Source organism: Struthio camelus, chromosome 11, assembly GCF_040807025.1.
Source record: "Struthio camelus isolate bStrCam1 chromosome 11, bStrCam1.hap1, whole genome shotgun sequence".
In the NCBI taxonomy this organism is placed as follows: domain Eukaryota; kingdom Metazoa; phylum Chordata; class Aves; order Struthioniformes; family Struthionidae; genus Struthio; species Struthio camelus.
This window is the reverse complement of record NC_090952.1, coordinates 6,890,291-6,903,040: the sequence shown is the minus strand read 5'-3', so window position 1 is coordinate 6,903,040 and position 12,750 is coordinate 6,890,291. Positions and strand designations below refer to the sequence as shown.

At 37.4% G+C, this 12,750-nt stretch overlaps 1 long non-coding RNA gene across 3 annotated transcripts in view; it reads left to right on the top strand.

The window, feature by feature from the left end:
- Positions 1-12,750, top strand: part of LOC138068698 (uncharacterized) — a 152,128-nt gene that overhangs the window by 44,931 nt on the left and 94,447 nt on the right. The window lies entirely within an intron of this gene.

Below are 12,750 nucleotides of genomic sequence, written 5' to 3'. Positions count from 1 at the left end.
AGTTTCTCCATTTTAGCTTACAATGTTAACAGAAAGAGAATCTGCTATGGAGAGAATGCAAAAATTGCCACTTTTCCCAGGCCTGTATTTGGTTTGTGATATTGAAATGAGTGGTGGTTTTCCCTAAAGATTGTTCTGTTTTCATTGCTGTGTTTGTTCACAACAAGTAGCACTGTTTCTTATAAGTAGGGGAACAAATTATAGGTTTTTAAGCTTAAAAAACAAAGCAGCTTCCTAACTTTCAGGAGAAATCCTACATTAATAAATAACAAATTCCTATGAGATTATTTATAACCAGGAGTGAGGGGTGAAAGTATTGGTTTCTTTTCTTAATGAGCTAGATACCTTGGCAATGTATCTTAATGAGAATTTGCTCTGTTTTCATTCCTGTTCCTTTAATGATGTGATACTTAATTGCGCCTTTATTAATGAACCAACTTGTTAAAAGGATATTTTTTGTTAAACAGGTGCAAAGTATAATGAGTTTTTTCTTTGTTCTGAGGTGTATTTTTTCTTTAAGGGTCTTTTGCACTTTAACACCATTTCAACTTACAGGTTCCTCCTTCTGGTTCTCAGGAGGAAAGAATCACTTCACACACCTGACAGCACTGTTGTTTCCTGCCTGGGAGAAAGGTCTCTAGGCTGTATTCACACAATGGTTTGTGGCTGTAGTTGTAGGGATCTTTTTTGACTCCTAATATCAGGGATAGTGGAAAAATGCAAGCCGCTTTCTGTGAATATTTGTTAAGATTTTCCTACTGTGCATCGTGGCAAAACTTTTGCTATTTGCTTCTTGTGAGTATTTGAAGGGTGAAGTTTTGCTGGCGTTAACTGTTGAAAAGTATTTTAAAAATCATTGGGTGGGGAAAGTTTGCAGGAGCAGTTTATTGTGTTTGCGTATGTGAGCTTATTCAGTTGCAGTTTACACATGTGGGACAGCTGGCCAATCAATATGAGTAAGTTCAGCTGTTGGTATAGATGCCCCGAATCTAGGGAAGTCACTGATCTGCGCTGTGTGTCTGAACAGCTCGATTCTGTATCGGCAAAATAGATCGTATTCATCTCTCTTGCATTTGGGTGTCTCTAGACAGCCCGTGAGTCAATGCGATGGAATTTAAGTTCTGCAGCACAATCTAGATATACTTTGTCTTTTTTTTTTTTTTTTAACTGGCACTTACTCCCTTTTTTTGATCCTTTAGAAACACATAGAATCAGTGAGCAATGTGGTTGTTAGTAGCTGTCAAGTTGAGACAGTATTGAAATAATTACAATGAAAGATTTTTTACAACTTTTTGTTGTAACTTAATTTCAGTTTCCTTCCCTCCCCTTCAAAATTGTTGAATATTTATCCTTTTAAGTCTTAATGTACCTCTCCTGAATGCCAGTGTACCACCAATACATCAGGCAAAGCACTGCAGAAGAGCTGGGTATCACTGCATAGTTTGGATCTTCATCTGCTCTTCTTCAGCATGCAGGAATGTTGGATATATCAGACTACAGCAGTGCAAAAATTCTCTTTCCTACTGCAACATTATTATGTGAGAGAAATTTTGTTCTGTTATTCTATAATGGTATAGCTGTTTGGTTTTGTTCTATTTGGTTTATGAAGCTAGTGAAAGAAGACATAATACTGAGGTAGTATTTATTCCTGTCTATTAGAATAGTATTAATAATCACTACATACAAATACCTTTTGGCACTTTCAACTAATATATATTTACTGACATGTAAGGACTGTCTTGTTCCATACTGCTTGAAAAAAGTACTTTATGAAATATAATTGTTAAACTGACAATACTTTACTACTTTGGCTGCATGCTGTGAACACTGAGCGGATTCCTGACTACCCTAAGTTGGTCTTATTTCAGCAAGTTGCATTTTACTGTTAATTAGTTCCAATTTTATAATTTAATTACTTGAACTTAACGTATTAGTTCAGCTGCGTCGTTAGACATGGGTGTTGTTTAACTGGTGTGGGTAGATAAACCAATCAAATGCTGACATAGTTCATTTAAAAACAAATGTTTTCATAGATTCTTATGTGAACACAAAGTATAAAAAGATTTGGATTTCAGTTGCTTTTCATACTTTATAGCAAGAATATCTGTTAATAAAAGGTGCCTTACTGGAGAGATCAGTCTGTCTGTATACCCAGTCCTTTCTAAATATGCAATTCTTTATTCAAAACCTCTTCTGGAGAAAAAAACTGAGAAGCTTCTCCATAGTCAGTTGTTATATCCATAAAATGTTTTTATACAGTGCTATATGTGTAGAATATTCAGAGCTACTTATTTTGTTGAATAAAGTCTATTGTACGCTTTCTTAACACCAAATTGATTACTTTCTGTACTGTGAAAGTAATTGTTCTGCTTCATAACTTGAGGCTAACGTTCACTGCCTCTTGCAATTCCAGGCCTGCCGCAGAACCCTTTATCAGAAACAAAAAGCAGCTTGTATCTAGACAAATGCTTCTCTTTGTTTATGCCTGCTTTTTCTCTATCTCCTTGTTATTTTTATGTTTTTGTTAGAGATTACACTCTATGTAAAAAGATGTGTAGACATTTGTATTGTACGTTTATTTACAAAAAATTATTTGTGTGTAGGATAACATTTTTTGAAACTTTGTTATGCGTGGAAAATTAGTTTTGAAATCAGACTAAGAAGTTTTAAAATTACAGATACATGACATTAAAGGTACAACAGAAGAACAGAAGATAATTAATCAGAAAATAGTTCCTCCTCTGAAGGAGTTTCCTCCTAATATGTACAGTTGGTATGGAGCTGAGTGTGGATCTGTTTCATTGCGCGTTCAGTTATGCACTGACACAATGTATTGGTGCAGCAGAAAATCATGATTCACTTCACACAGGAATTCAACAGGCAGGTAATGGCACATCAGACGCCCAACGTTTTTGTGTACGTTACTGTTACTTACAGTGAAGTTCAGAATTTGGACCTGAATGGTAGAGTTCAAACTCTGGAGAGTCTTGGTTCAGAATTGGAGCCCAAGTTAAAGAATATTTCCAGGGTACTGTGAATTCTGAACTCTTCATCTCCAACTTGGTGATATTCAGAACTAGCATTTTGTTTCTTGTATTATTTTGTTAGTCGTCTTGCACTGACAATTCTGAATTTCATTCTATTATTCTGAATTGAATTCTTTGCAAAATTTTTGTTTAAGAGCATTATGCCAAGTGGAAGAGACGTCCTTCTAGAGTGGAAGTTGAAGTAACAAAGCAGGGATCCAGCTTTTTCCTGAGTATGTTTTCTCAATAAGTATATTTTGAAGGATGTAGCAGTCCCAGCCTTCTCTACCCTTCTCATCTTTGCTTGACTCTAATGTAGCCAAGGAAAAGGGTAGATTCTGATCTAAGTAACTTAACTGACTTCGGTGACAACTGCCTTATATGTGATATAACAGTTTCTCTGGTTACAGTCCGAGATGACTGCGGACTTGCCACATTAGAAATGGCATTGCTTTATCTTTGATTTTTATGCTCAAATATTCTACAGAGAAGCAAATAATGGGACTGAATTATGAAGGCGGAATAAAAAGCAATAGATTCCAAATTCATAACATAAATTTCATTAAGTATATGCAGTATCTCACCATTCTTTTGTGAGCAGCAGCATTACGGCTAGAAAGCAGTTAAGGTGGTATTAACTGCCGTATAAAATATTATTCTGCCTTCTTAATAGCATCTGTTGTGTGATAATAAATCCCAACCATTATCAGTAAAAAATTTTATTTCTCCAAGTTGATTTGAGAAGAGACCAAATCCAAAGTCTCATAGGTCTAACAAATTTAGTAACGAGTCTATGTTCTAGGCTTATGTTGAGAAGCCAGAAGATAAATGGAAATGAGCAATTATCCTGGATTTTGGAGACAAAGAAAAATTGTAAGACTTTAAGATGAGCCCGAGCGACTAGAATCACCCTATGGCTTCTCTGAGAGACTTTTTCCAATTTTAAATTATAATAATTTCTATAGTTTGAGGTTAGGAAGTAGCACCCACCATAGACATTGATTGAAAAAACATCCCTTAAAGTGTTTTTATCAGATACTGCAGAGACTGGGCAGAAACTCTGGATTGCTCCAATTCACTTTGATCATTCCTGTTCTCCTACATGACTGGATCTCCAGGGCTTCCTTTTGTCTTGTCATACAATTTTATCAGATCTATTAATTTATCTGAAGCTTCTGATGCAGATCTGTTGCAAACTTTAACCACATCAGTACCCTAGGAGGCAGGTATTCTCCTACACCTCCATTTTCTCATCTGGATACTTACAGAATCCCAGAATTTTAAAATGTAAATATTTATTTAAGTTTTGTGCTGTCATACCTATAACAGGGTTATTCTACCTTGTAGAAGAAAAAAAGAAAAACTCTAAGAAAGTACACACACAGTAAAGCTAAGCTGGACAGTGAACCATTTTCAGTTTAACTCTGGAAATGTTGGGGCCAAGCTGAACAGTATCATGGATAAATTTGACCTTGAAAATCCTTAAGATATTTTAGCAGCTTATTTTAACAGAAACTCCTTTTTTTTTTTTTTTTTAAGATAAATCCTACAAATGACAACAGCTGTGGGATGCGCTGTTGTCGTGGAGGAAGGATTAACTATAATATCTCACTTTTATTTTTTATGAGCTTTCACTTTTTCCCAAGAGCAGTAGCACTCATTTTTGGAGGCAGAGGCTTATCTGAAAATAATCTTTCAATTACAAGACTGGTCCTTTACTCCTGTGAAGCAATGGGGACAGCTAGTGGTCAGTTGGCTGAATGGCAGGCCATTTCCAATAAAATTTTCAGTGACTGTGAGCCTATTCAGATTTCAAAATACTTGATCTATTCTGTTTTATAGGGAATAGAGCAGATGATAATAAGGCCTTATATCATCCTGATCTAATATATTAGCTCCTTCCAGGAGTGCCTTAAGTGATGTGATTCATATCTGTCACGTTTGCTTTTCATGCTGCCCAGATGCAGGAAGAAGTATGGTTAGTGAAGTGTTCTCACTTGGCATGTGGATGTTGTTGCAGTGATTTTTGCCACGCTGTCTGATTAATTGTAACACATCTCTTTTGAAACCTGAAGTAATGCTTCCATGGAACAGGGTGGACTTCATAAAGTTAGCCTTTACAAGTGATTTTTCTTTTGTTCCACGGAGTGCTCTCAGGTCTAAAATGTACTGAAAAACGTACTGAGTTGGATCACTGAGCTGCCATATACAGCTCAGAAGGTAAATATATAGGGCTGGTCTCTGTTGCACTGATATATTGCCTCTCATGTAAGGTAAAATGTCAATGGTACAATTTAAGAAATGCTATGAAAGTGCACAGAGGTCTCTATATAAGGAGTAACATGAAAATATGAATTCCTTCTCTCATGGCTTGTGAAATAGATTAGCTAGCATTTGTTGACTGCAGTAGCTTGCAGGATGCCTAACGTAAAAGACAGTCTCATAAGAACATTGAGAATATTGCTGCTTCCAAAGGGACAATAAAATCTCTTTTTCTAACTGTTATTTTCAGGTTGCTCTGTGCTTTGAATTTTTAACACCTTGCAATGCGCTCGCTCTCCTCAGGCTGTGTGAGTCATGCCACTTCTGTGATGTGATTGAAAGAGATGAAATTCATGTAGCCAAACGTGATCCAAAGCCAAACTCCCCAGTGTAAGAAGAGAACAAAGGGGTTCTGCTCAGTAAGCTTTCCAGAACAAAGTGCAGGCAGATCTGAAACCCATGTTCAGTGCTTTGGTCCATTTGCACGTTGTCAGTGCTGCAAGACCTCAGCCCGTCATTTGGCTGCCTCCAGGAATAGGAGGGAAAACCTATCCTGTAGGCAGGAAACCCAGTGAGGCTGGTTCATAGCTAATATACCAGCAGACCTGATGCATAATGGAAGATTTTCAGTCTCTACCAAAAAAGCACAGTTGGTGAGATGAATGCCTGGTATGAACTGTGTGACCAGCTGAGTTAAGCAAAAAGAAGTCTGGCGATGTATGCTTCATTTTTTTTGTGCTTGTGTCTATGTATGTTTAATGCTCTTCTGTTGGGTGGAAACTCGGGTGGGACCTCTAATGTCTGCAGCTTGGGTCAGATTTACAAGAGAACTGTATTAGTCTTCATACATAGCAAAACAACATTGTGACTTTTAAATGCTATCTGGTGAAAATCTTTGCATCTAAAATAATGGTTTGGAGAGCTCTTTGAACGCAGTTCTTCCTGTTCTTTGTGCCCTGTGTACTATCAGGCAGTGAGCTACTGGCACAGAATCTGTATGTGGATTACTTGCAACTAATTCTTAAATAATATCAAGGATTTTTTTGGTGATTGCTGGAACTAGTGCTATTTTTTCATTTAGCGGGGAAAATATCCCTGGACATGACAGATTGTCTCAATGTAGGTGACTCGCTGATCTACACCTACATTTCATATAGCTGTATAGTCATTCATGAAATAAAAATAGTCGCAGAAATAGCCTCTCATTAAAGTGATATTTTCCACTAGGTGGCACTTTTAATACATAGCGCAGGCAAACCTTTCATGTCTGATTAAGTACCCCTATTAGCTGCTACTCAAATTTGTAGTTAGTAATTGACCAAGCTAAAAAAGGATCAATGTATTGCTGCCTACAGCAGTTTTCATAGCTCCTTTTAATACGAGCATTGATTAAATCCCCACCTCATACTCTGTATAATGGTAAATTAGCTCAGAAACGATCCCTCCTTCTTTATCCTTGCATCCAGGCTTCTGTTCCGCCCTCCCTTCCCCCCCCCCCCCCCAAAAAAGAAGAGGAAAAACAACCCAACTAATCTTTTCCCTGCCTGGAATTTAAATACAATAGTGTGTTTAAACAACAACTTTTATTTTAAGTTGCTGGATACAATCCAAATGAAGTGCTGACATATTCCCCACTGTGAAAAAAACATATGAGTGGGCATCACAGATCATTACCTTGCTCAGTGCTTCCTCCTAGCCAACTGACCAAGCTCATTCCCTACCCTATTCTAGGCTCTGTTTTCCTAGCCTCTAGTGGAGCAGGAAGTAGGAGTATGCACTAATAAAATAAGCCAAAAATCAAGGACAAAAGTGGCAAGAGAAGCAAAGGGAAAAGGAATAAATGACATGGAGAAAAATGGGAGTTGCAAATGGAAAATTGGATAGGAATATGAGTAGCATTAATTTTTATATAGAGAGAACACTTGTTTGAGCTTTTTCTAATATTTCATTTCTCTTTTGGAGCACTTTACAAAACAGACCTGCCTTATGCCCTTTTTATATATGAAACAGGTTACCAAAAATTCCACAGTATAGAATTTACTTATACTAAAACTCCATTCTCCAGCTTCCTTAGTTGTCTGTGCTGCTGGAGCTGCCAAGCAGCTTCAAGAGACAAATTGAAAGAAGCACAGGAATTCTTGCTCTGTTTATTTTGGGGTATGAGGTGTGCTCTACTCAAAATGGAATATAGGTAAGACCTAAGAATGAGAATATCCTCAGTGAAGTTATATCATGTTTATTGATCAAACTGAAAATTATTGGGGAGTGGGAAGAAGTGTTGGAAAAGGCTTTAAATTACTTCCTTCTCCATAAAAGAGCTAAGTTGACTGATACAGGCTCAGTGGTCATCACACATCCGTTTACCAGCAGTGAATACACTGCATCAATACTGTATATTATTGACTATGCTTATTATCCTAAATTTTCAGTTAGCTCTACCAGGTAAGAGCAGAAAGGATATAGATGCTGAGCAAAAACTTAAGAAACAAGTTCAATTTTCAGCTCAAACCAGCAAGATTAATTTGATTCTGGGCGAATTATTTAATCTATTTAATTTAGAGCAGCGCAATGAACCTTGAACTATTTAGGAGTACATTGATTAATTCCTGTTTTTCACCATGAGTGATAAACAGGTAAAACCAGGTCACTGAGAAGACTGAACTGAATTACATCCCTTCCAGCAGCTCCAGTTATGGAAGTAAGTGCCTTCTCAACAGCTGATATAGTCAAATAATTTTGTGTATTAAGCTTGCACATGGCCTTCTACCTGAGCGGTCTGTTTTAGGGCCCAAAATTGCTCAGTAAGCTCAAGAAGGCTCTTTAAGCTGTTTATATATGTTGAGGGAAGCTACTCAAAGTAGTAGGCTTGCAATTAGCATGGTTAAAAATTCATTGTGAGCCAGATTATTAAAAATAAATCAAATACTTTTGGTTCACGTGTTCTGATTAGCTGAATGTATTTCTCCAAATCCCTATATAAACTCATGACTTGAAAACAGTTGAATCTGGAAAGCAAAACTTCCAGTGCCATCCTGAAAGAAGCTCTGATGTGTCTTATAAGGGAGGTTTGTAACTGTGCAGCTGTTACGTAAAGTTTACATCTGCAATGTTTGCACCAAAGCCGAGTTTAAATACAGAAATTTATGGGCACTGAATCTGCTTCTTTTGGAAGGTGCCATACCTCTCACTGCCCAGTGAGAGACCTTTTTGGTTGTAGCCCTAGCGTGCTAAGGGCCCATAGCTGGAAGACTGTTTACTCTCAGTCATCTGATTTGCTCCTCAGCACTTTAGGGGAGTTATGCAAGAAAAGAAATATAGCGGCAAACATTTTTTTAAAAAGAAAAATGCCTGCAAGCTGCTCCTTTCCCTCAAAAGGTGTTAGTGGGAGTGGTTCTAGCTTTGCATACAAGGACAAATGGCATGTGCAATTCACTGCTGCAAGATATTATTCAGAACAAAATGCTTAGAAAGGTTTGGAAAAAGATGTGATAATTACATGAATCATAGCAAATACAAAGAATATAGTCTTTATGCTTCAAGGTACATACTGTCAGGGGAAATTTTCCATAATTGTCTAGTGTGTGGTTTACTGAAGTTTTCTCTGAAGTATCTGAGTTTAGGTTCTGATTATTTAAAAGACAGTGTACTTTAATAAAGCATCATTGCATCAATTTTGCATAACAATCCTTGTTTCCACTATTTCAGCTGCTAATGGTATTTCACACATTTTATAGCACCTTATCTTCAAAGAGATCAAAGCATTTTGCAAATATTTTCTATCTTTATACTTCTAGTAGCCAGATAAGTATTTTTGCTCAAATCTAATCTGTTAGACTGCTGTTGATATGACTGCTAAACTGGGCCTGAGATAGTTTGGGGGTAGATAATTATCTGTATAAATACTTCTGTGAGCTGTTTATAAATAACTTGGCCTAATTATATTGAGTAAGGACATCTTGATAATGGAGAGTCATGGCTAATAACGTTTATTCGCACATTTGCTTTGCGTAACAGCCTACATGCACCTTTCCTGAATGACTAGTAATCTACACAGCTACCACTAGTGGAACATATGATCATCTCAGAACCATTAACTAGACCTAACCTCATAATAGTTCGTACAGGTATAAAAATAATATTCACCTTTTATATATTGAGAATTGAGGCAGAGAGAATTCACCTGGCAAGAAGTCAACAGTACAACAAGAAACTGGAACATATGCCCTGAAGCACAATACAGTGTGTTACCTCCCGAGCCATTCTTTCTCCTCCTTTGTACTTAAATTATCACTACGTGTATGACCCCGTGTGTGTGATGTGTTGAAGCAGTGAAACTGGTTATGGAGAAGTCAGTGGCAATGTCAGAACTGGGAGGGTGGAAAAAAGGCAAATTTGAACTTTTCCATTGTACTCTGCCTTCATTTTGCAAATCCATCTGAAGGGAGAGGGAGAGACCACAGTCCTGCTATGTGGATTCCAGAAAAATAATTAAGGAATTATCTTTTGATAAAGAGTCTTTCCTTTTTTTTCTTTTTTCCTTTTTTTTTTTTTTTTTTGAGAAAATCTAAAATGATATTTTCTTTCTGGAATAATCTTCGTTTGGGCCTGTTCATGCCTTTCAACACTTCAAGGTAGAGCTGTGAAGGCAGTATTCCCTTCGGCTCACTGGGCTGAACTTGAAAGTGATGAAAAAATTTCGGCTGGTAGAATTTACATGTAGAAATGCTAAATGCAGGTGAAAATTACATTGGTTTATTCTCTTGTTTCAATCTCTGTGATTGTTCAGTGACACCTGAATTTAGGTTTTGAAAGATGCTGCTTGTGCATTAACGAGACAGGATAAAATGGCTTTGTACTAGGTTCTTTCTTTTTCTGGTTTGTCTGTCTAAAGTAATTCTTTCCTGCCTGAGAAGGCTTTAAAATGAAACACTGTAACTCCATCCAAACTCTGCCGTGTGCCAAGTAACACAGAGATACCTTTCAGTTTTGTAAGCAGCACAATAGGGCTGTTGCCAATGTGGCAAGAGATCAAAAGATATTGTGTGACTAAACTGTGCTTGATGTTGCTGTGGCAGATGGTTCTCAGTAGCCATCAGTAATATGGAGGAAATCTCACAAACGCTGCAGGATAAACAGCATTATTGTACCAGCAGCATTAGCTCTGCATGGGCTTTAGGACTGAAAAGGTTGTTTGAAATGCCTGGCAGTTTTGGTTCTCTAGGTGTCCTTGCTGAGTCCTCTTAGCAGTGATCCATGTATTTCAGAGAGTGGAGGAATGAAAACTTCCAGTCAGGGTTAGAGAAGAAGGATACATTAGGGTTTCAAATGGAAGAGAGCTTCAGTGCTGGTTATCAATATACTAGCAAAGCTTTTCCAAAACAGGCTCGGATGCTGAAATGAAGACCTCCGAGTATCCCACTGACATTTATTTTCCATTCATTTTTAGGTGCTTATTGTTCTTAGCCTTTGATGACAATGACAGAAAGAGGAAAATGCATATAGGTAATTGCTCTGCGGATGCTAACACAAGCGTGTAATTCTTTTGCTATGCTATTTTTGTGGTGTAAGAAAGTCAGTGGTACTCTGCCAGCTGAAGAATACGTATGATGTTTGCAGATTAAAAATAAGTTATCCACATGGGTAGTTATTCTAGTGCCCTCCGTTCAAGTAGCGCTGTAAGTCCAAGCGTCTCAGACTTCTTTATGGATACGTAAAGGATGTTATCGTAGTCTCCAAAGTGTTAAATATACAATAGGCATACTGTCTTGGATCCAAGAACTTCTAAAGAGCTTTTCAAATATAAGTTAAGTTAAGCATCAAAAGTCTCATATGACATAAACGTTAATTTCATTTCTCTTAAGGGAAACTGGGACTCTCAGAGTTGGCTAAGGTCACGCTGTTACGACAGAACAGAACCAAGAACTCTGCCTAGGAGTTTTGAATCTGCTCTCTAAGGTTTTGAATATATTTTTTCCTATATCTTTTGCTTTCTACAATTTTTCAGGTATAAGCAACTATTAAATGTTCTCCCATCCCCCACTGAGTCAGGACCTGGTTATTCTGCACTTCAACATTTCTCAGGACCCAGCTGTGAATATCACCTAGTGGCCTTATTGTTGTGTATTTCTCAGAAAACTAACACATTGTAGCTAGAATAATTTTATTTATATACGGTATGTCAGAATGTCATTTTCCTTCTTGTCGCAGCACTGTGAGTCTTCCCAGCTAGACAGCCTGGACTAGGGAGCTGCTTAGTGCCTGTTAATGACTTAAATAGCCTGGACAGAACAACCCTGTGGTGTGGGTCATGCTTGCAAAATTTTTGTTCTTTTCACATTATAAAGAACTGCAGAATTTTTGATTTTTTTTTTGTCTCAGATAATAAAGAATTGCAGTGTAATGTTCTCATGCTCTCATCCCGCGCAAGTAATCTGGGTCTTCAGTTATTGTAAAAATATTTCTCAGGTATGTGGAGGGTGTCCTGAAGATTGAAGAACTCTGTCCTTTTCTGTGGGAATGAGAATTTATTCTAGTCCCACATGAGCCTCACCCAAAGTGATTGTTCAAAACAGGATGGATGGATAACGATTATCCTATCTTTGTGTGAAAGTTCAGCTGCCTGAGTAATTTGATCTCTTTGATTTAAATGTCCTTTTTTATTGGCTAAATTAAAAAAAAACTCTTTCATTAACATCAAGGATTCTGTCTTGCAGTCTCACTTCCCATCTTCTGATATTCTAGTCATTCTTGAGTTGTTACGCTGCAAATCTAATATGATCCCAGCAACTGTTTAAATTGAGTGAAGGTGAAGCCTTCACTCAATATAATATAATAGTGATTATATTATATAATCACTATAATAGTGATTATAATATATTGATTTAATTTATTAAATATACTATTAGAAGCCCCAAATCATGGAAGTCTTTAATAAGTGAGGTTGATTCTTCCGCTGACAATAACCTTCATCTTCTGTCTCCATCTTTGCTATGTGTATATCCTTTCCTGTACCTTTCCTTCCTTGTCTTGTCCCTGTATAGACTTCAAGCTTTGGGAGTAGAGACTGCTTCCTGTTATATATGGGTGTGTGTTCAGCACTCGGCGTTTATGGAGCCCTATAAGTCTGACCAGGGGCTTGGGAAATGCCCAATGTAATGCAATTTGCATTCTGAAAAACTGATATAAGTTCTGATAGATAAGTTCTGGTGAGTCCTGCTGTGGAAAACATAGCTGCTTCCCAGCTACAGGTGCCATCCCACTGGATGAGATTTCTGCCTTCGTTGCAGGGACAGATGAATAGAACAGTGAATGTACTGGAAAGGAAAGGAAACAACCCACCCCTCTCAAATGGCATTAAAGCGCCGTGGGTTTATTTTCTTTCCTTTTCAGTTCAAAGCGCCTGAAATAAAGTAAAGGATATGTTGTGGCTTGCCAGAGTGGGAAAGCTTGGGGTAAACTAACT